We start from the raw sequence: 23744 nt of genomic DNA on the forward strand, positions 1-23744 counted from the left end.
TCCACCCACCTCAGCCTCCCAAAGTTCTGGGATTACAAACGTGAGCCACTACGCTCAGCCCAAGATTATTTTTCTTTACTTTTAATAAACCAAGATTTTTTTTTATTTTTAAAAGTAGTACTATTTGTCTGAATCCAAGGTAAAATATATATCTTTACATTCTGTAAAGTTTAAAAAAACTGTTGAGATATAATTTGCAAATATTAAAGTGCACCCATTTTGATTGCATGATTAGATTAATAATGATAAATATGTTCATACAGGTAACCACCACCCTATTTAAGCACTAGAACCTTTCCATGACACCAAAAAGTTCTCCCATTCGCCTTTTGAATTGAATGCCCCCTTCATTGTAGGCAAATTCTGATTTGATTTCTGTAACTATAAATATTATCTATTCTAGAACATACAAATAAAGTACACGGTCATCTTTTATATCAATTTTCTTTTAATTAGCCTAATGTTTTTGAGTTTTCCATGTTGTTTTGTTTATTCCTTTTTATTGAATTGTTTGTTCCTTTTTATTTGAGTGGCATTTCATTATATGAATATTATCACAATTTTATGAAAATTTGTGTTTTTTCCAAATTTGGGTTATCATAAATCCAGCTTCTGAGAACATTCACATGCAATTATTTGTGTGGATGCGGACTTACGCTTTAATTTGTCTTAAGTAAATATCTAGGGTTATGACGAATGTCTAGCCATAGTCTAAGAACACAGTCTAAGAAATTGCTGAACTGTTTTCCAAATTGGCTATGTCCTTTTGTATTCTCACCAGAAATGTGTGGAATTTCCAGTTGCTCCACTTTCTTACTAACACTTGGCATGACTGTTAATTTTTGTCATTCTGGTGGGTGTCTAGTGGTATTTGTGTTTTCAAATTCTTCTTCTATAATGACTAATAATATTGAGCATCATTTCATGTGCTTGTTGGCAACTCTTAATGTGTTCTTTTTTAATTTTATTATTATTACACTTTAAGTTTTAGGGTACATGTGCAAAACGTGCAGGATTTTTACATATGTATACATGTGCCATGTTGGTGTGCTACATCCATTAATTCTTCATTTAGCATTAGGTATATCTCCTAATGCTATCCCTCCCCCCTCCCCCAACCCCACAACAGTCCCCGGTGTGTGATGTTCCCCTTCCTGTGTCCATGTATTCTCATTGTTCAGTTCCCACCTATGAGTGAGAACATGTGGTGTTTGGTTTTTTGTCCTTGTGGTAGTTTGCTGAGAATGATGTTTTCCAGTTTCATCCATGTCCCTACAAAGGACAAGAACTCATCCTTTTTATGGCTGCATAGTATTCCACGGTGTATATGTGCCATATTTTCTTAATCCAGTCTGTTGAATAGACACTTTATAAAAGAACACATTATTGGACATATAACACATGTCCAGTACACATGAACACATAATGTCCAATAATGTGTTCTTTTGTGAAGTGTCTATTCAAATCTTTTGCCTGTTTAAAACATTGGATTGCTTGTCTTCTTTTATTGAGTTGTATGATTTCTTTAATGTTCTGGATACCATTCATTAATTAGGTGTATGTATTGTGAATATTTTCTCCCACACCATAGCTTGCTTGTCTTTTCCTTAATGGACTTTTTTTTTTTTTTTTTTTAAAGCGTGATAGTTATGGGGTCCAATTTAATCAATCTTTCTTTTATGGCTTTTTGTTTCCTATTAAAAAAACTTTGTCCATCCCAAAGTCACAAATATTTTTCCCTATTTTTTGTCTAAAATATTATAGTTTTATGTTTTACTTTTCTGGCTATGATTGATTTTGAATTATTGTTTTGTATGTGTTGTGAAGGAGGTATCGAGGTATTTATTTACCTGTTTATTTATCATATGATATCTAATTATTGGAAAGACATTTCTTGCCCTAATTTATTACTTTGGGATCTTTGTTGAAAATCAATTCAGCATGTATATGTGGATCTTTTTCCAGACTCTCTAGTCTGTTTAGTTTTTAAAATACATTTATCTTTATGCTAATACCACACCTTCTTCATTACTGAAGCTTTATAGTCACATGATGTAAATTCTTCACTTTTGCTGCCTTGGTAAACATTATTTTGTCTATTCTTAGTCCTTTAAATTTTTAGAATCACATAATTTCTTAGAGTCAAACTGTCTCAAAACATCTGGTATTTTTTGGGGGGGTTGTTAATCTTTTGACCAATTTAGGGTTTATTGGACATCTTAAAAATATTGAGTCTTTCACTCATGAACATGCCAAATCTTTTCATTTATTTAGGTTTTATTTTATTTTTCTCATCAATAGTTTTTAGTATACAGCCCTTGCATATATCTTATTAAATTTAGTATTATGTAGTTTATATTTTGTACACTGTTTCAAAAGTTATTTTAAATTTCATTTTTCAGTGGCTGACTAATGGTGTGTAGGCAGATACCAGGTTTTTGTATCCTGTGAACTTGTTAAATGTATGTATTAGATCTAGTAGTTTATTCCTATATTTTATTATGTTATTATTATATTCCTATATATTATATATAGTATGTTCCTGTATTCTAGTATAGTTTTCTTATCTTCTTTGCATTTTTTAGATATATGACCAAAAGGGCAGTCAACTTCTTCCTTGCTTTTCTCCCTTCTTCTCTCTCCTCCCACCCTCTTTTTTCCTGCATTTTCTTTTCTTTTCATTCTATGGTTTTTTCTTTTGTACCTTTACTATAATGTTGAAAAGATGTGGTAAGAGCTGACATCCTTGTCCCCAAACTTAGTTAAAAAGTATTCAGGCTTTTATTATTAAGCATGTTGTGAAATGAAGGTTTTTTTGAACATGGGCTTTATCCAGTTTTTTTGTTGCTGAGGCATTTATCATAATTCAGCTTTCAATGTAATACAATTTTTATTGTGATTGTTATGGTAATTTGTTGCCTTATTCTGTTAATGAGGAGTGAATTATATTGATTGATTTTTTTGAAAGGTAAAACAACCTTGCAATTCTAGGACAAACATGTACATAGTCATAATGCTATATCTTTTTTTATATATAAGTGAATTAGATTTATTATTATGAAGGGTATTAATCCATGATTTTTTTTCTTGTAATGTCTTTGGTTTTGAATGAGTATAACACTGGTCATATAAAATGACTTAGGAAGTACCCTTTCCCCTGTTCTGTCTGAAGTTGTTTGTGTGAAATTGGTATTGTTTGTTCCCATATGGTTGTGTAAAGCCATCTAGACCTGTGTTTTCTTTGTATGAGGCTTTCGGATTATGAATTCAATATTTTTAATTGTTACAGGTCTATTTAGAATTCTTATTTCTTCTAATGTCAGTTTTGGTCATTTGTATCTTGAAACTTTTTTTTTCACTTTGTTTTTTCAAATTCATTGGCATATCATATATAGCAGTCTTTTATTATCATTTTCATGTTCGTAGAATCAGTAGTGATACCCTGTCTTTTACTCCCTAGACGGGTGATTTATGCTTTTTTCATTTTTTTCTTCTTTCACTAGTTTAGATAGGGTTTTATCAATTTTTATTGTTATTGTCAAGAATGAATTTTTCTCTTTATATATTTTCTGTTTTTTTTTCAATTTCATTGATATCCCTTCTTTAGTGTTTCATTAATTCTATTTATTTTGTGCTTACTTTGTTCTTCTTAGCTCCTTAATTGAAAGCTTGGGTTAGTGATTGTATACCTCTCTATTTTTTAAAAAATATAAATATTCAGAACTATAACTTTTTAAATAAGTACTGCTTTGGCTGTGTCCCATAAACTTTGCTATTTGGGTGTGTATTTTTTTTTAGCTCAAACTATAACAAAAAGTATAAATGTGTGAGGTGATGGATACCCCACTGACTCTGATGTGATTATTATGTATTGATGCCTGTATCAAAACATCTGATGTAACCCACAAATATATACACTTAACCATGTACCCACAAAAATTAAAATTTAAAAATATATTTTCTAATTTTCATTACAGTTTTTTGACCAATTGGTTGTTTTCACATATGTTGCTTAAATTTCTTTATTTAGAGCTTTTTTGAAAATGCTTTTGTTATTAATTTATGAATTAATTTTGTTTTGGTCACAGAATATTTTCTGCGTGATTTTAGTTGTTTTAAAGTTATTGAGACTTGTCTGATAGAAAAACAATAGTTAATCTAGGTGAGCAGTTCATTTGCACTGAAGTTGTTGGATGTGGTGTTCCATAAATGTCAGTTAGGTTAAGTTTGTATGTGGGGTTTTTAAAAATAAATTAATTGTATTTTTAGTGGGTACACAATAGGTGTATATATTTATAGGATACATGAGATGTTTTGATACAGGCATGCACTGTGAAATAATTACATCATGGGGAATGTATCCATCCTCTCAAGCATTTATCCTTTGTGTTACAATCAATCCAATTATACTCTTTTAGTTATTTTTAAATATACAATTAAGTGATTATTGTCTATAGTCACACTGTTGTGCTATCAAATAGTAGGTCTTATTCATTCTTTTTAACTGTATTTTTTGTACCCATTAACCATCCCCACCTTCCACTCACTGCCCAACTACCCTTCCCAGCCTCTGGTAACCATCCTTCTGGTAACCAACCTCTTGTCCAGTGTTGGAAGACAGTTTTTATTGTATATTTATTCCTGTTTTTCAGTTATTTATGGTGGAAGTGCTAGTACCAATTACTCTCTGTCTCTATGAGTTCAATTGTTTTGATTTTTAGATCCCGCATATAAGCAATTTGATTTGAATGTGCCTTGGAATGTGTGGGTGTGTGTGTGTGTGTGGTTTATTCTGCTTGGAGTTCTGGTAAGATTGCAGGACTCTCTTCATCTGTCTCTCTTCCCTCAACAGTCACAGTTCTGCCCTGCCTCTTACCCAGTGTTTGAAAACAGTTTTTTTTGTATATTTATTTCTGTTTTTAAGTTATTTATTGATGGAAGTGCTAGTACCAATTACTCTGTTATGACCAGGATTAGGAGCTCTTCCTATTAAAATTTAATTTTTTTCCTTTTAAATGTAAGATCTGAATCTATGTGGAGATAAATTTTGTGCATAATATGAGTTGGAATATAATTTCATTTTTAAAAGGTTATGAATAAGCATTTTACCATAGTTCTATTTATCCAGTAGTCCTTTGCCTAATGGTTTATCATGCCTCCTGTTTTCTATGGGCAAATTTCCATATTCATATATATGTGGGTCTGCTTCTGGGTTCTTTATTTTATTATGATGGTCAGTTGATCTATCACTGTACCAATACTGAACTATCTTAATTTCTGTGGCTTAATAATAAATCATATAAATCATATTATCTGTTAAGTTGGGTTCTCTCTCCCAGTTCTTCTTCAGAAATGTCTTAGCTATTCTTGGCTCTTTATTCCTTCCAAGTTCCTTGTGAAATGTTGCTTTTTTGATTAGCATTTCTTTGGCTGTATAGAACAATTTCGGAGACAGTTGATATCCTTACCATATTATGTCTTGTTTTCCTTGATCATGGGTTAACAGTTCATTTTAAAATTCTTTAATGACTTTCGGTAATTTTTATAACTTCCTCATACAGATGTTGCACATTTTTGTTAGATTTATTTGCTGTTGTAAATGCTGTCCTTTAAAGATGTTTTCTCTAATTGTTTGGTGTATAGAAAAACAAGTAACATTTATAGAGAGATTTTATATTCATTTATCTAGCTAAATTCATCTCTTATAGCTAATAGTTTTTCTCAAGATTGTTTTTGTTTGTTTTATATATAAACATGTAATCTGAAAATAATATCTCTTAATTTCACATTTCTAATTCTTAGGGATTTTTTTGCCTATAATTGTATATTCTAGAACATGTAGTATAATGTTGAATAGATTTGTTAATATTGAACATCATTTTATATTCTGATTTTAAAGCAGTTGCTTTACATTTTCTCACTTATGGTTATGTTTATTAAATGTACTTTGTAGATCCCTTTTATCAAAATAAAGAACTTTCTTTCCATTCCTAATATATTATAATTTTATCATAAATAGATATTAAATATTATGGAAAGTTTTCTTTGTCTCTGTGAGGTGATGACATGGGTTTTCTCCATTAATTTGTTTAATAAAATTCATAAATGCTGTTGTATTTAGTTGTTTAGAATTTGTTTTAAAGATTTTTATTTAACACTTTTCTTTAGAAATTTTACATTTGTATTGATGAATAAAATGAATAGTCCTGTAAAATTTTCTTCTTGAATAATTTTTGTTTCTTTTCAGATCAAAATTATAGTGGATTTATAAGATGAGTTACAGTGTGCTCCTTTTGCTTATACTTTTTAAAAGAACATACATCTTGTAAATTTAGTAAAAATTGCCTATGAAAATGTCAAGAACTTCTTTGTGGGAAAACCTTTAATTCTTTTAATTTTTTTCAAAAGCTATCAGAATTTTCATGTTTTATTTCTTATTGAATTATTTCACATTAACTTTAACAAACATACATTTTCTTTTTATTATTATTATTATTATTATTATTATTATTATTTATACTTTAGGCTCTATGGTACATGTGCGCAACGTGCAGGTAAGTTACATATGTATACATGTGCCATGCTGGTGCGCTGCACCCACCAACTCGTCATCTAGCATTAGGTATATCTCCCAATGCTATCCCTCCCCCCTCCCCCCACCCCACAACAGTCCCCAAAGTGTGATGTTCCCCTTCCTGTGTCCATGTGTTCTCATTGTTCAATTCCCACCTATGAGTGAGAATATGCGGTGTTTGGTTTTTTGTTCTTGCGATAGTTTACTGAGAATGATGATTTCCAATTTCATCCATGTCCCTACAAAGGACGTGAACTCATCATTTTTTATGGCTGCATAGTATTCCATGGTGTATATGTGCCACATTTTCTTAATCCAGTCTATCGTTGTTGGACATTTGGGTTGGTTCCAAGTCTTTGCTATTGTGAATAATGCCGCAATAAACATACGTGTGCATGTGTCTTTATAGCAGCATGATTTATAGTCCTTTGGGTATATACCCAGTAATGAGATGGCTGGGTCAAATGGAATTTCTAGTTCTAGATCCCTGAGGAATCACCACACTGACTTCCACAAGGGTTGAACTAGTTTACAGTCCCACCAACAGTGTAAAAGTGTTCCTATTTCTCCACATCCTCTCCAGCACCTGTTGTTTCCTGACTTTTTAATGATTGCCATTCTAACTGGTGTGAGATGGTATCTCATTGTGGTTTTGATTTGCATTTCTCTGATGGCCAGTGATGGTGAGCATTTTCTCATGTGTTTTTTGGCTGCATAAATGTCTTCTTTTGAGAAGTGTCTGTTCATGTCCTTCGCCCACTTTTTGATGGGGTTGTTTGTTTTTTTCTTGTAAATTTGTTGGAGTTCATTGTAGATTCTGGATATTAGCCCTTTGTCAGATGAGTAGGTTGCGAAAATTTTCTCCCATTTTGTAGGTTGCCTGTTCACTCTGATGGTAGTTTCCTTTGCTGTGCAGAAGCTCTTTAGTTTAATTAGATCCCATTTGTCAATTTTGGCTTTTGTTGCCATTGCTTTTGGAGTTTTAGACATGAAGTCCTTGCCCATGCCTATGCCCTGAATGGTATTGCCTAGGTTTTCTTCTAGGGTTTTTATGGTTTTAGGTCTAACATTTAAGTCTTTAATCCATCTTGAATTAATTTTTGTATAAGGTGTAAGGAAGGGATCCAGTTTCAGCTTTCTACATATGGCTAGCCAGTTTTCCCAGCACCATTTATTAAATAGGGAATCCTTTCCCCATTTCTTGTTTTTCTCAGGTTTGTCAAAGATCAGATAGTTGTAGATATGTGGCGTTATTTCTGAGGGCTCTGTTCTGTTCCATTGATCTATATCTCTGTTTTGGTACCAGTACCATGCTGTTTTGGTTACTGTAGCCTTGTAGTATAGTTTGAAGTCAGGTAGCGTGATGCCTCCAGCTTTGTTCTTTTGGCTTAGGATTGACTTGGCGATGCGGGCTCTTTTTTGGTTCCATATGAACTTTAAAGTAGTTTTTTCCAATTCTGTGAAGAAAGTCATTGGTAACTTGATGGGGATGGCATTGAATCTGTAAATTACCTTGGGAAGGATGGCCATTTTCATGATATTGATTCTTCCTACCCATGAGCATGGAATGTTCTTCCATTTGTTTGTATCCTCTTTTATTTCCTTGAGCAGTGGTTTGTAGTTCTCCTTGAAGAGGTCCTTCACATCCCTTGTAAGTTGGATTCCTAGGTATTTTATTCTCTTTGAAGCAATTGTGAATGGGAGTTCACTCATGATTTGGCTCTCTGTCTGTCTGTTATTGATGTATAAGAATGCTTGTGATTTTTGTACATTGATTTTGTATCCTGAGACTTTGCTGAAGTTGCTTATCAGCTTAAGGAGATTTTGGGCTGAGACAATGGGGTTTTCTAGATATACAATCATGTCGTCTGCAAACAGGGACAATTTGACTTACTCTTTTCCTAATTGAATACCCTTGATTTCTTTCTCTTGCCTAATTGCCCTGGCCAGAACTTCCAACACTATGTTGAATAGAAGTGGTGAGAGAGGGCATCCCTGTCTTGTGCCAGTTTTCAAAGGGAATGCTTCCAGTTTTTGCCCATTCAGTATGATATTGGCTGTGGGTTTGTCATAAATAGCTCTTATTATTTTGAGATACGTCCCATCAATACCTAATTTATTGAGAGTTTTTAGCATGAAGCGTTGTTGAATTTCGTCAAAGGCCGTTTCTGCATCTATTGAGATAATCATGTGGTTTTTGACTTTGGTTCTGTTTATATGCTGGATTACATTTATTGATTTGCGTATATTGAACCAGCCTTGCATCCCAGGGATGAAGCCCACTTGATCATGGTGGATAAGCTTTTTGATGTGCTGCTGGATTCTGTTTGGCAGTATTTTATTGAGGATTTTTGCATCAATGTTCATCAAGGATATTGGTCTAAAATTCTCTTTTTTTGTTGTGTCTCTGCCAGGCTTTGGTATCAGGATGATGCTGGCCTCATAAAATGAGTTAGGGAGGATTCCCTCTTTTTCTATTGATTGGAATAGTTTCAGAAGGAATGGTACCAGCTCCTCCTTGTACCTCTGGTAGAATTCGGCTGTGAACCCATCTGGTCCTGGACTTTTTTTGGTTGGTAAGCTATTGATTATTGCCACAATTTCAGCTCCTGTTATTGGTCTATTCAGAGATTCAACTTCTTCCTGGTTTAGTCTTGGGAGGGTGTATGTGTTGAGGAATTTATCCTTTTCTTCTCTATTTTCTAGTTTATTTGCATAGAGGTGTTTGTAATATTCTCTGATGGTAGTTTGTATTTCTGTGGGATCAGTGGTGATATCCCCTTTATCATTTTTTATTGCATCTATTTGATTCTTCTCTCTTTTTTTCTTTATTAATCTTGCTAGCGGTCTATCAATTTTGTTGATCCTCTCAAAAAACCAGCTCCTGGATTCATTTATTTTTTGAAGGGTTTTTTGTGTCTCTATTTCCTTCAGTTCTGCTCTGATTTTAGTTATTTCTTGCCTTCTGCTAGCTTTTGAATGTGTTTGCTCTTGCTTTTCTAGTTCTTTTAATTGTGATGTTAGGGTGTCAATTTTGGATCTTTCCTGCTTTCTCTTGTGGGCACTTAGTGCTATAAATTTCCCTCTACACACTGCTTTGAATGCATCCCAGAGATTCTGGTATGTTGTGTCTTGGTTCTCGTTGGTTTCAAAGAACATCTTTATTTCTGCCTTCATTTCGTTATGTACCCAGTAGTCATTCAGGAGCAGGTTGTTCAGTTTCCACGTAGTTGATCGGTTTTGAGTGAGATTCTTAATCCCGAGTTCTAGCTTGATTGCACTGTGATCTGAGAGATAGTTTGTTATAATTTCTGTTCTTTTACATTTATTGAGGAGAGCTTTACTTCCAAGTATATGGTCAATTTTGGAATAGGTGTGGTGTGGTGCTGAAAACAATGTATATTCTGTTGATTTGGGGTGGAGAGTTCTGTAGATGTCTATTAGGTCTGCTTGGTGCAGAGCTGAGTTCAATTCCTGGATATCCTTGTTGATTTTCTGTCTCGTTGATCTGTCTAATGTTGACAGTGGGGTGTTAAAGTCTCCCATTATTAATGTTTGGGAGTCTAAGTCTCTTTGTAGGTCACTCAGGACTTGCTTTATGAATCTGGGTGCTCCTGTATTGGGTGCATATATATTTAGGATAGTTAGCTCTTCTTGTTGAATTAATCCCTTTACCATTATGTAATGGCCTTCTTTGTCTCTTTTGATCTTTGTTGGTTTAAAGTCTGTTTTATCAAAGACTAGGATTGCAACCCCTGCCTTTTTTTGTTTTCCATTTGCTTGGTAGATCTTCCTCCATCCTTTTATTTTGAGCCTATGTGTGTCTCTGCACGTGAGATGGGTTTCCTGAATACAGCACACTGATGGGTCTTGAGTCTTTATCCAATTTGCCAGTCTGTGTCTTTTAATTGGAGCATTTAGTCCATTTACATTTAAAGTTAATATTGTTATGTGTGAATCTGATCCTGTCATTATGATGTTAGCTGGTTATTTTGCTCGTTAGTTGATGCAGTCCCTTCCTAGTCTCGATGGTCTTTACAATTTGGTATGATTTTGCAGTGGCTGGTACCGGTTGTGCCTTTCCATGTTTAGCGCTTCCTTCAGGAGCTCTTTTAGGGCAGGCCTGGTGGTGACAAAATCTCTTAGCATTTGCTTGTCTGTAAAGTATTTTATTTCTCCTTCACTTATGAAGCTTAGTTTGGCTGGATATGAAATTCTGGGTTGAAAATTCTTTTCTTTAAGAATGTTGAATATTGGCCCCCACTCTCTTCTGGCTTGTAGGGTTTCTGCCGAGAGATCCACTGTTAGTCTGATGGGCTTCCCTTTGATGGTAACCCGACCTTTCTCTCTGGCTGCCCTTAACATTTTTTCCTTCATTTCAACTTTGGTGAATCTGACAATTATGTGTCTTGGAGTTGCTCTTCTCGAGGAGTATCTCTGTGGCGTTCTCTGTATTTCCTGAATCTGATTGTTGGCCTGTCTTGCTAGATTGGGGAAGTTCTCCTGGATAATATCCTGCAGAGTGTTTTCCAACTTGTTTCCATTCTCCCCGTCACTTTCAGGTACACCAATCAGACGTAGATTTGGTCTTTTCACATAGTCCCACATTTCTTGGAGGCTTTGCTCATTTCTTTTTATTCTTTTTTCTCTAAACTTCCCTTCTCGCTTCATTTCATTCATTTCATCTTCCAGGGCTGATACCCTTTCTTCCATTTGATCGCATCGGCTCCTGAGGCTTCTGCATTCTTCACGTAGTTCTCGAGCCTTGGTTTTCAGCTCCGTCAGCTCCTTTAAGCACTTCTCTGTATTGGTTATTCTAGTTATACATTCTTCTAAATTTTTTCCAAAGTTTTCAACTTCTTTGCCTTTGGTTTGAATATCCTCCCATAGCTCGGAGTAATTTGATCGTCTGAAGCCTTCTTCTCTCAGCTCGTCAAAGTCATTCTCCGTCCAGCTTTGTTCCGTTGCTGGTGAGGAACTGCGTTCCTTTGGAGGAGGAGAGGTGCTCTGCATTTTAGAGTTTCCAGTTTTTCTGCTCTGTTTTTTCCCCATCTTTTTGGTTTTATCTACTTTTGGTCTTTGATCATGGTGATGTACAGATGGGTTTTTGGTGTGGATGTCCTTTCTGCTAGTTTTCCTTCTAACAGACAGGACCCTCAGCTGCAGGTCTGTTGGAGTACCTGGCCGGCTGTGTGAGGTGTCAGTCTGCCCCTGCTGGGGGGTGCCTCCCAGTTAGGCTGCTCGGGGGTCAGGGGTCAGGGACCCACTTGAGGAGGCAGTCAGCCCGTTCTCAGATCTCCAGCTGCGTGCTGGGAGAACCACTGCTCTCCTCAAAGCTGTCAGACAGGGACATTTAAGTCTGCAGAGGTTACTGCTGTCTTTTTGTTTGTCTGTGCCCTGCCCCCAGAGGTGGAGCCTACAGAGGCAGGCAGGCCTCCTTGAGCTGTGGTGGGCTCCACCCAGTTCAAGCTTCCAGGCTGCTTTGTTTACCTAAGCGAGCCTGGGCAATGGCGGGAGCCCCTCCCCCAGCCTCGCTGCCGACTTGCTGTTTGGTCTCTGACTGCTGTGCTAGCAATCAGCGAGACTCCGTGGGCGTAGGACCCTCTGAGCCAGGTGCGGGCTATACTCTCCTGGGGCACCATTTCCTAAGCCCGTCGGAAAAACACAGTATTCGGGTGGGAGTGGCCCGACTTTCCAGGTGCCATCTGTCACCCCTGGAAAGGGAACTCCCTGACCCCTTGCGCTTCCCGAGTGAGGCAATGCCTCGCCCCTGCTTCGGCTGGCGCACGGTGCACTCACCCACTGACCTGCGCCCACTGTCTGGCACTCCCTAGTGAGATGAACACGGTACCTCAGATGGAAATGCAGAAATCACCCATCTTCTGCGTTGCTGGCACTGGGAGCTGTAGACCGGAGCTGTTCCTATTTGGCCATCTTGAACAAACATAAATTTTCTAACTTCTAAAAGTTATTAGCATAAAGGAATTAATAATATTCTCTCGTATTTTAGTTTTTACTCTGTTGTTAATTATGTCACTTTTTAAATCATAATATGTTTGTTTGTTTTCACTATTTCTCTCTCTCTCCAAATCAATAATCCCAGAGGTTTGCCTATTTTGTTATTCTTTTTAAATAATTGACTTTTATCTCTATTGGAGTCTTTCTATTTTAACGAAACAGCTCAAACTCTGTAGCCAGATTCTGGCTCCAGCAATTACTAGCTGTGTGGTTCTGTGTTAATTACTTAAACTCTCTGTGCTTCTGTTTCTATTTCTGTAAAGTGGGAATTACGTCCACCTCACAGGTTGTTATGATGATTAGCAGAGTTAATAATTGCATAAGGTGTAAGGAAGGGATCCAGTTTCAGCTTTCTACATATGGCTAGCCAGTTTTCCCAGCACCATTTATTAAATAGGGAATCCTTTCCCATTTCTTGTTTTTGTCAGGTTTGTCAAAGATCAGATAGTTGTAGATATGTGACATTATTTCTGAGGGCTCTGTTCTGTTCCATTGATCTATATCTCTGTTTTGGTACCAGTACCATGCTGTTTTGGTTACTGTAGCCTTGTAGTATAGTTTGAAGTCAGGTAGCGTGATGCCTCCAGCTTTGTTCTTTTGGCTTAGGATTGACTTGGCGATGCGGGCTCTTTTTTGGTTCCATATGAACTTTCAAGTAGTTTTTTCCAATTCTGTGAAGAAAGTCATTGGTAACTTGATGGGGATGGCATTGAATCTGTAAATTACCTTGGGAAGGATGGCCATTTTCATGATATTGATTCTTCCTACCCATGAGCATGGAATGTTCTTCCATTTGTTTGTATCCTCTTTTATTTCCTTGAGCAGTGGTTTGTAGTTCTCCTTGAAGAGGTCCTTCACATCCCTTGTAAGTTGCTATAAAGACACATGCACACGTATGTTTATTGCGGCATTATTCACAATAGCAAAGACTTGGAACCAACCCAAATGTCCAACAACGATAGACTGGATTAAGAAAATGTGGCACATATACACCATGGAATACTATGCAGCCATAAAAAATGATGAGTTCACGTCCTTTGTAGGGACATGGATGAAATTGGAAATCATCATTCTCAGTAAACTATCGCAAGAACAAAAAACCAAACACCGCATATTCTCACTCATAGGTGGGAATTGAACAATGAGAACACATGGACACAGGAAGGGGAACATCACACTTTGGGGACTGTTGTGGGGTGGGGGGAGGGGGGAGGGATAGCACTGGGAGATATACCTAATGCTAGATGACGAGTTGGTGGGTGCAGCGCACCAGCATGGCACATGTATACATATGTAACTTACCTGCACGTTGCGCACATGTACCATAGAGCCTAAAGTATAATAATAATAATAATAATAATAATAATAATAATAATAAAAAGAAAAAAAAAAGAATTGAAAAAAATAATTGCAAAGCACTCGTGTGAAAGTAATATATAAAGATTTTTTTCTTAAATAAATGATTGTTTTAATTTCTGTTCTTATCTCCTTTCTTGTATATTTTTGGAATTAATGTTACTCTCTTTATAGATTCTTAGGTTTTGCTTCTCTTCTAATGTAAGAATTGGAAGTTAAATATTTTCCTCGAATTACCACTTTTGCTATATTCTATAAATTTAGCTATGTGGTAGTTGTTTCGGGGTTTTGCTGTTGTTATAGTTCTAGATGGCTTTGAACTATCCATTATGAATTTTTCTATGATCTTGGAGTTATATACAAGTACTTCAAATTTTTTCTCTATATAAGAATATCTTATGTTTTTGTTTCTATCTTGTAACCTTTGGTTAAGAACATAGTTTGTTCTTGTTTAGTACGTAATCCAGTTTCGGGACTGTATTATGAATGTCTGAGAATGATGTATGTTTTTAAATTGTCTGATACGCAACTATATGTTCATTAAATTGTGTTGTTCACATCTTCTATAACTTTGGCCATTGGTTTGCTTGACCAATGAGAAAGTTCCTTAGAAATTACTCACTTAATAGAGTTTTAGAGGTTTTTTTTTTTGTAATTCTATATGTGTATATCTTGTGACTAATTTATTAGACACATACTTGTTTAGACATGCATGAATTAGATATGTATTTTTGATTCATTAAAAAAGTCAACATTCTGTAGTGACTTTCTATATTCCCTATACTTTTTGTTTAATTTTGTCTTTTAATTGACACATAATAATTGTGCATGTTTATGGGGTACAGTGTGATGTTTTGATACATATATACGTTGCATAATGATCAAATCAGCATAATTAGCATATTCATTACCTCAAACATTTGTCATTTCTTTGTGATGAGAACATTCAAACTTCCCTCTTCTAGCTATTTTGAAATATATAGTACACTATCGTTAACTGTAGTCACCCTACTATGCAACTGAACACCAGCAGTCATTACTCCTCTTTAACTAATTTGGTACTCAGTAAACAACCTCTGCCCTTCTCCCCCTCCTCGCTACTCTCCTAGCCTTTGGTAACCACTGTTCTACTCTCTACTCCTATGAGATTGACTTTTTAAAGATTCCATGAATTAGATCATGTGACATTTTTCCTGTGCTTGGCTTATTTGGCTTAACGCAATGTCCTCTAGGTTCATCCATTTCATTGAAAATGATGGGATTTAAGTCTTTTTTATGGCTGAGTAATATTCTGTTGTGTATGTATAACACATTTTAAAAATCCATTCATCCATTGATAGGCACTTAGGTTGATTCTATACCTTAGCTATTGTGAATAGTGTTGTAATAAACATAGATAAACATAGGAGTGCAGATATTCCTTCAACATAATCATTTTTCATAGATAGAAGAAAACAATTCTAAACTTTGTATGGAGCTACAAAAGATCCCAAATAGCAAAAGCAATCTTGAAGAAAAAGAACAAAGCTGGAGGCATTACACTTTCTGACTTCAAAGTATACTGCAAAGCAATAGTAACCAAACAGGTTGGTATGAATGTAGACATGGACATGTAGACCAATTAAACAAAAGAGAGAACCCAGAAATAAATACACACATTTAGAGCCAACTGGTTTTCACAAAGGTGCCAAGAACAGACATTAGAAAAAGCACAGTCTTCTCAATAATGGTGCTGGAAAACCTGAATATCTACACTCAGAAGAATGAAAATAGACCCCTATCTCTTATAAAAATCAACTCAGATTAAAGATTAAAATGTTAGACCCCCAAACTATGAAACTACCAGAAAAAAATATGGGAGAAACACTTCATGACATTGGTCTAGGCAATAACTTTTTATGTAAGACCTCAGAAATAGAGACATATGTAACTTACCTGCACATTGCACACATGTACCATAAAACCTAAAGTATAATAATAATAATAATAATAATAATAAAAGGAAAAAAAAAAGAAATAGAGACAACAAATACAAAAATAGACTAATGAGACTAAATCAAACTAAAAAGCTGCACAGCAAAGGAAACAATCAACAGTGAAGAGACAACCTACAGAATAGGAAAGAATAAATATTTGTAAACTATGCATCTGACAAGGGGTTAATATGCAGAATATACAAGAAGCTCAACAACTCAATAACAAAAAACAAATAATCTGATTGAAAAAGAACAAGAGATCTTAATATGAATTTCTCAGAAGATATACAAAGAGACAGTATGTATATGAAAAATGCTCGTCACTAATCACCAGGGAAATGCAAATCAAAACCATGGTGAGATATCACCTCACTCCAGTTAGAATGGCTATTACAAAAAAAACCATAATAACAAATGCTGGTGAGGATGAGTAGAAAGTGAAATTATTTTACCCTGTTGGTGGAAAGGTAAATAGTACAGCCACTATGGAAAACAGTTTGATGGTTCCTCAAAAAACTACAAATAGAACTACCATATAATCTGACAATTCCACTACTGTCTATGTATTCTCTATACTGTTAAGCCTTAATTTCTATATTGTCTGATAGTGACTTAGTTTTTCTTATTAGAATTGCTTCTCACATCTCTTCTTATTACCTTCACTCTTAAAGCCTCAGCCTCCTTAAAGCAAAATTTGCAAAGAAGACGTAGCAGATATTTTTTCCAATCACTGCCTTCAAACTGACAATAATATTTATTGTGATTGTTAAGAACTTAAAATAGAGCTACCATTCAATTCAGCAATCCCATTGCTGGGTATATACGCAAAGGAAAATAGATCATTATACTCAAAAGACACGTACTCATATGGTCATCACCATGTATTCACAATAGAAAAGACATGGAATCAACCAGGTACCCATCAATGGTGGATTGGCTAAATGTGGTATATGTATATACTGTGGAATACTATGCAGCCACTAAAAAGTATTTCATTGGCCATGGAATGCTATACAACCATAAAAAAGAATGAAATCATGTCATTTGCAACAATATGGATGAAGCTGGAGGCCATAATGCTAAGTGAACTAACACAGGAGCAGAAAACCAAATACTGCATATTCTCATGTATAAGTGGGAGCTAAACATTGAGCACAGATGGAAAGAAACATGTTTTGTAATAGACACTGTGGGCTGGGCGTGGTGGCTCACACGGTAATCCCAGCACTTTGAGAGGCCAAGGCAGGTGGATCACCTGAGGTTGGGAGTTCGAGACCAGCCTGACCAACGTGGAGAAACTCCATCTCTACTAAAAAAAAAAAAAAAAAAAAAAAAAATTCAAAATTAGCCCCAAATGGGCGTGGTGGCATATGCCTGTAATCCCAGCTGCTTAGGAGGCTGAAGCAGGAGAATAGCTTGAACACGGGAGGTGGAGGTTGCAGTGAGCTGAGATCGCACCATTGCACTCCAGCCTGGGCAATAAGAACAAAACTTGGTCCCAAAAAAATAAATAAATAAAATAAAAATAAGTATAGAAATAAATAATAGACACTGTGGACTACTAGAGTTGATAGGGGGTGATGTGAATTGAAAAACTAACAATTGTGTACTATACTCACTACCCGAGTGTTAGCTCAGTACCTGTGTAACAAACCTGCACACATATCCCATATATCTAAAAATAAAAGTTGAAATTTAAAAAAAGGAAATTTGAAATTTTGATTTAAATTATCCAGTGTTTTGAGGTTCTAAAAAAAACTATTTTTCAATAATAAGAAATTTAACAGCTTCATACCACGTCTTCCTGCTATTTTCTTTCATTCTCATTTTGGTTTCTTATAGATACACTTTATCCTTTCCATTTGGGAGTGCTCTTAGCCTTTTAAAAGACAAAAGACAATTTTCCAGGTATTTTATCACTCCTACTTCAAGTATCTCCTGCAGCATTTGTTAGGTTTGCTTCTTTTCTTATTTGGATACTTTATCACAAAGTCTTTCTAAAATGGGTCATTGTTAGACAAAACTAATGAAGCCTTCCTTGTATGTCTGAAAATATTTTTATGACATTTGAAAGGCAATTTGTCTGGATATAAAATTTCAGATTTAATGTTCTTTTACTTAAAATGCCTTAAAATACCTTACTCCATTGTCTTATTGAAACTAATGTTTCTGTTGCTGTTGAGAAGTCTGATGTCAAATTGTTCTGAAAGGTTATTTGCTCTTTTTTTTTTTTAAGTTAGAACATTTTAACTATGAGCTTAAATTATTTCAGTATTCAAAGTCATTGCTTTTCTACCATGATTTGCCCATCTAGATCTCTTAATTTTCAGAGTGGCTAGATTATATATTCACACTGTTTTTCCAAGCAAGCCACTTTTGATTATTTCTGAGCCTTTTATATCTTGCAATGGGCTTCTTAGTCTGGAATGCACTTCTTGTGGCATTACATAAGTTGGAGACATTTACTCCTTTCTGTTGTTGTTTCTAGGGTATAAAATGGAAGGTCTGAAATAAAGCAGATTTTTAGTTAATACCATTTTTTCTCTATAAGAATTTGTTATAGTATGTATTCTTTGTCCAATTAATGTTTTAATCACAATATGTCTAGATTTATTTTAAGAACTTTGTTTAGAGTGTGATAAGTACCTTTGGCTTACAGTTGATTATTTTAAAATTCAAAAGTATTTCTCCAATGATGTCTTCTTTGAGCCTGTCAAAGTTTTGTGGGTTTTCTGGTTTGTGCATTAGTTTTCCCAGAATCATCTGTGACTCCAGCTTTGATCTTTATTCTCTATTCTCTCCACATCATTCCCCTTGTCCCTTGTCATTGCTATCTCTGACCATTCATTTCACATTGTCAGGAAGAGAAGGCTTCCCACGACCGATCCAGTCTTTTCTTCGTCAATTCCAGTGCTGGGATTAGAGGTTTGGTTTTGTTTGCAACCCTCCCTTAACTCACCAGCTCCCCTTTTAAGCTCAGCTTGTCATTTTTTTCTGTCTCTTCCTGTGACTCTCCATCTCAGTCTGTTTTCTTCCTTCAGTTCTTCATAACAGTTTCATAATAAACATGTCCTCTGAATCATTTGGAAGATGTTGTTTACCGTTGTGTGCGTTGTTCTACCCATGGTCACTTTCTCTAGATTGCTCAGCAAGCAATTGCAAGCCCTGCTGTTAAGATGTTGAGATTCTTTCTAATCTCTCTCAGCCAAATGTGCTTTGCTGGTGGGCATTACGGGTGCCAGGATTCGATGTGCCATTGTCTGTCTCCTTTCTCCTCCACTTCCTGTTTTCTGTCTTCCTGTTTCCTGGTAATTGTTTTCCCTACATTAATTTAGAGCATTTTCTGAAAATATGTTTCAGGGAACACTAGTTCTTCAGGATGTGTATAGATGATAAATGAAAAATAAACATGCCTTGTATTCAAGTGCATTTAAGAAATATTGAATTAAACAAAATCATTACAGGATTGTTTACTAAATGGCTTCTGAGAGCCTTTGATGACTGTGGCTTCTTGAGATGGGACTAGATGAAGCTCTCTGAGGTGCGTCTTGTAAGACTGACATGCTGCAGAACACCTTTTAGTATCTTTTGCTGTCATATGTTTGGGGAGATGCAGAAAATGGTCTGGCTGCCCCAGGAACAGGAAGCACACAGTAGAGGAATTGCTATGTACTATTCAATCTGGCACAAACCTTGGGCCTCCAATTTCAAGAACAAGCAAAGAAGTAATGAATGATGTTAGAATATCCTTCTGTGGTCATTCTGAGTGGCGAGGCTGTCCTGTCTTTTGAACAAAAGCATAGGTAGTCCAGTGATTATATTTCTCAATCCATATCCATCCACCTATATTCAAGGGAAATTCCTAATATTTACAGTGGGATGACTGTCAGTATTGTCTTCATCTTTTTTTCTATATTTTCATCATTTCTGTGTCTTTATAAATATTTAGTTAGAAGTTGGGGGAGAATGTGTCATCTGCCATTTTCAACTGGAGACCTATGTAAATAGTGCAAGAGGTTGGTAAGTAATCCACCTTGAATTTGCTGTGTCTTTCGGGCAGGAAAAGCAATCACTTGGCAGTATGTCAGCTTCACACTTCTCCATCAGTGTTTGACCTCAAGGGCATGGCTATACTGTCCTATGAATACAGGAGGCAAATGCAGGGTCTTATCTCCACATCAGCTGCCTTTACGTCACTTGGGTCTATTAGCACCCAGTGGTAAATACTACTGGCTGCACTGCAGGCACTGGCTTAGAAGTAAAACTTTGAACTTGCCATTGCCATTACTTAACCCCCATCAAAGGCAGATTGAAAGAAACAGCACTTTTAGTAGATTACCTGAAAGCTATTCAATCCATCAATCCTTTGGACACTAACGTTTATAATCAGCAAGGTTCTTCCAGTGAGAATTTCTTTCCTCTGTGAAGATCCATTTCATCAATGGTGTGATGTCACTGGCTGTCATTCAAGAGCATGATTAGAAACACACTTATAAAATTCATTATTGACTTTATTGTGAACATGATCCTGAAAACATTCACTGCCTGACACACGTTTTCTCTTTAGCACTGATGCTCTGAGATTCAATCTCAGGGATGGAAATAGCTGTGCTTGTTTTTGTCCTATGTTATAAATCATATAAATGATTAGGTTACTGATCATATTAAGCAGCTAAAATGATGGGTGACAGAGTTGATATTTAAATCATTGTGGGAGGCTGGGTAGAGGCTAACCAAATAACCTCAGCAGTGGAAAATCTACAGCCTTCATTTGGGTAAAAACAATCCATTGAAACACCTGTTCTGACAGAGAGATTAATTCAGCATTTCCAGAAGTGTGCTCAGAGATGCAGTCCTTCAAGGAGATGCTTCTTGAAGGAAAGGCCCGGGAGAGAGCTAAGTATGGGAAATGCTGCATGTTAAATCTATCTTATCATGATTCACAATACACATTAGCATATGAAAAGTCTGTAGTAAAGAAATCTGTTTAATTCTGTTGTTTCCAATTTTTCTTCCTAAGTTCATTTAATGCAGGGCTTTTGTTGTTGTCATTCCTGGTAGGACCCAGGACTATCCCAGGAATGCTCTGCAGAGTTCATTTTAGAAAATGCCAGGTTAAATCATTCAACCTAAGACCAGTGAGTTTTCCTTCCCACTGTTGATTGACTCTCACTATAATAATGCTTTTATTTTTTCATATAGTTTTCATTACCTTTACCATGGTAGTAATAGCTATCATTTGTGGAGTATTTTGTATGTGCCATACCTTGTAAAAGTTACTATCAGTGAGCGTAGCAGGGATGCCAAATGGTGGAGCCCTGCAGAGACCATCAGACCCTGAAGAGGCTGGAAAACTCACATGATAGCTGTTGGTCCAAGGGCAGAACTGGATTCCTCCAGTCACGAATTTCCTGACTTTCTTCCAGGCCTGGGCTGGGTTATGCAGATAAAGTTATGAATAAGAAATATGGTTTTTGTCTCCAAGAGCTTAAAATTGAGATCAGTGAGAGACAATGCATGTAAGAGGAGCTGGGTAAGAGCCTCCAGAAGAGAAAGTGATTGCTTAGTGGAGGTTCAAGTGCAGCTTGATTGCGGAGAGCACACCTGTGCTGCTGGATGGACAGCAGCTGCCAGGTGGGGGCAGGCTAAGGATCCAGCAGAAGATGCACTAGCAGAGTCCCTGCAGGATGCCGCGCAAGGAGTGCATGTGGAAGTGCCAGGAGTTGCTTCCGGTTGAAGCAGTGGATTTTGCATGGCTGGATCATGGAACCCTTTGGGAGAGGAAGATGGAAATTGGACCTGGAAAGGCTTCAAAGCCCATCGACAGTGTTGAGCTCCAGACAGGAGGCATGCCTGCACTCTGGAGCTAATATGTGGCACTTGCCAGAAGTTGTATCATGAAAAAGCTACTTAGGGAGGGATGGGACAAGGATGTGGCAGAGCCCTGAAGCAGGTACTGATGACACTGGAGTAGGCATCTGACTTAATCTGAAATGTTTCACGCCCTCTTCACTGCCATCATTGTGACAGGCAAGTGCCCCTGCTGACCTTTCTCTGTCTGCTCTGCTGGCCCACCTTCTCAGAGCCCTGTAGGTACTCTGACGGGAACTCAGAATAAGGGTCATTGTGGCCTCCTCCTTGCAGGACTCTCGGTGTCATTTCCATCATTCCACTGGGATACCAGGAGGAAGAAGCTTCAAGCTTGAGAGGAAGAACACAGCTTCCTGAGAGGTCTGGAGTGGCCCTGCCTTTGAACCTGCCCCATGGATCTGGGTGCTTGGATAGAGCTGCAGCAGTCGCTTCATTTAGCCAGCATTGTGAGGAGTGGAGAGAGAGACCAGGATCCTGAGGCCTTCGGCACCTCTCAGCTCGGATCTCAAGCTGGATTCCTCCAGAGTCATAAACCCTGTATCTTGCCAGAGAACAAATCATTCCAGCAAGAAAGAGGATTCTGGCTTCCAGTTGCTGATGACTTATGAAGTGCAGCCAAGAGGGAAAATCATTTTAAAAATATTGAAAGGCACCTCGCCAGGGCTCCCTCCACTGGCGGAAATATGAATACAGGATTTATTCGAGGCCCCAAGTGCTGTGGCATCATCCAGAGACGGGGACAACACTGTCTGCATTTTAGAGCTGACAGCTACAACTTGTTTCTTCCTGCTGCTGTGGCTGCGACTGCTGCCACCATCAGGAGCTTCGAGCATCAAGGCAGATCTCTGGTGGCACTGGCAGTCGAGGCATTATCCTTCAATGGAGTAGATGATGGTTTCAGGGAGGCTGAGGTCCCAGGCCGGTGGCAGGAGGATTTGGGGAAAGCCATGCTCTGTGGTTTCGCCAGCTTGGATAGATAACTTAAGTTATGAGCTAGCTCATGAATACACTTAGGCTTCCAGAACCTAAGGTGAGGACATTCTTTTGGGCTGGCTCCCTGGCCTCCTGCCTGGGGACCCCAGGGACTCAGCTGCTTCTCTTACTCCTGATATTGCATCCTCCCCATTGGACGACAGCCCAGCCCTCTCCCTATGCCCCCTGCACAAAAGTCCAGGGTCCCCTGGCTTTGTCTCTTCCCTAAGCTGAACTATTTGCTTTTCATCTCTGTCTGTTGTTTTATAATCTCTTCTTTGAACTCTTGTATCTCTTCTTAGATTTCTTTTTCCTTCAAGAGACCATGTTCTCTGTAACTTTTTTGAGACTGGGGAGAATATTTGCCTGAACTATTAATCTTTTTTTCCCCTAAGAGATAATTCCTTGTGATCGATTTTTACATTTTCTTTATCTACTTTTTTCCCTATGCTGGCTTCTCCCTCCCTTACTCATGATTTGGGGACATTCTGTTCACACGTATATTGTCACTTTCTTTCTGATTATCATTCACCTTCAAAGAGAGCTGGCTCCCTGTTTCAGAAAGTGTAGGGAGGGACTGGGGACCATGGTCAGGAGCTTGCTGGGGCCGTCCTTGGCTTCTGTGAGAATTGGTGAGTTCTCTCTCTCCAAGTTTTTGATTCACTTTGTCCTGGATGTGTATCTCTCCATAATTTTCAGGATTCAAAATGGCAGGGAACTTTCAGAAAATTCTTCTAAGATCTGTATTGCCTAAGTCAGGGTTTTGGCCTCTGCCTTCAGGTCCTGTGCTCCATCTCGCCGTGGGGCATCTTTCATGGCCTGGGTGTGGCTGGAAACCACAACACAGTTTCTGCCTTGCTTGGCCTCCTATTGGATTTGGGGGCCAACCTGGACTCAGTCACATCGTCTGTGGGCTCCCTGAAATGCTCTTATCTGAGGACATCTGTGTTCTGCTCAGACCTGAGCTGCCGGGTGGG

At 37.2% G+C, this 23744-nt stretch overlaps 1 protein-coding gene across 3 annotated transcripts in view; it reads left to right on the forward strand.

Annotated features, from left to right (window-relative positions):
* GRID1 (glutamate ionotropic receptor delta type subunit 1) overlaps positions 1-23744 on the forward strand; it is a 793647-nt gene that overhangs the window by 569139 nt on the left and 200764 nt on the right. The window lies entirely within an intron of this gene.

Source organism: Pongo abelii, chromosome 8 (assembly GCF_028885655.2).
Source record: "Pongo abelii isolate AG06213 chromosome 8, NHGRI_mPonAbe1-v2.0_pri, whole genome shotgun sequence".
Lineage (NCBI taxonomy): Eukaryota > Metazoa > Chordata > Mammalia > Primates > Hominidae > Pongo > Pongo abelii.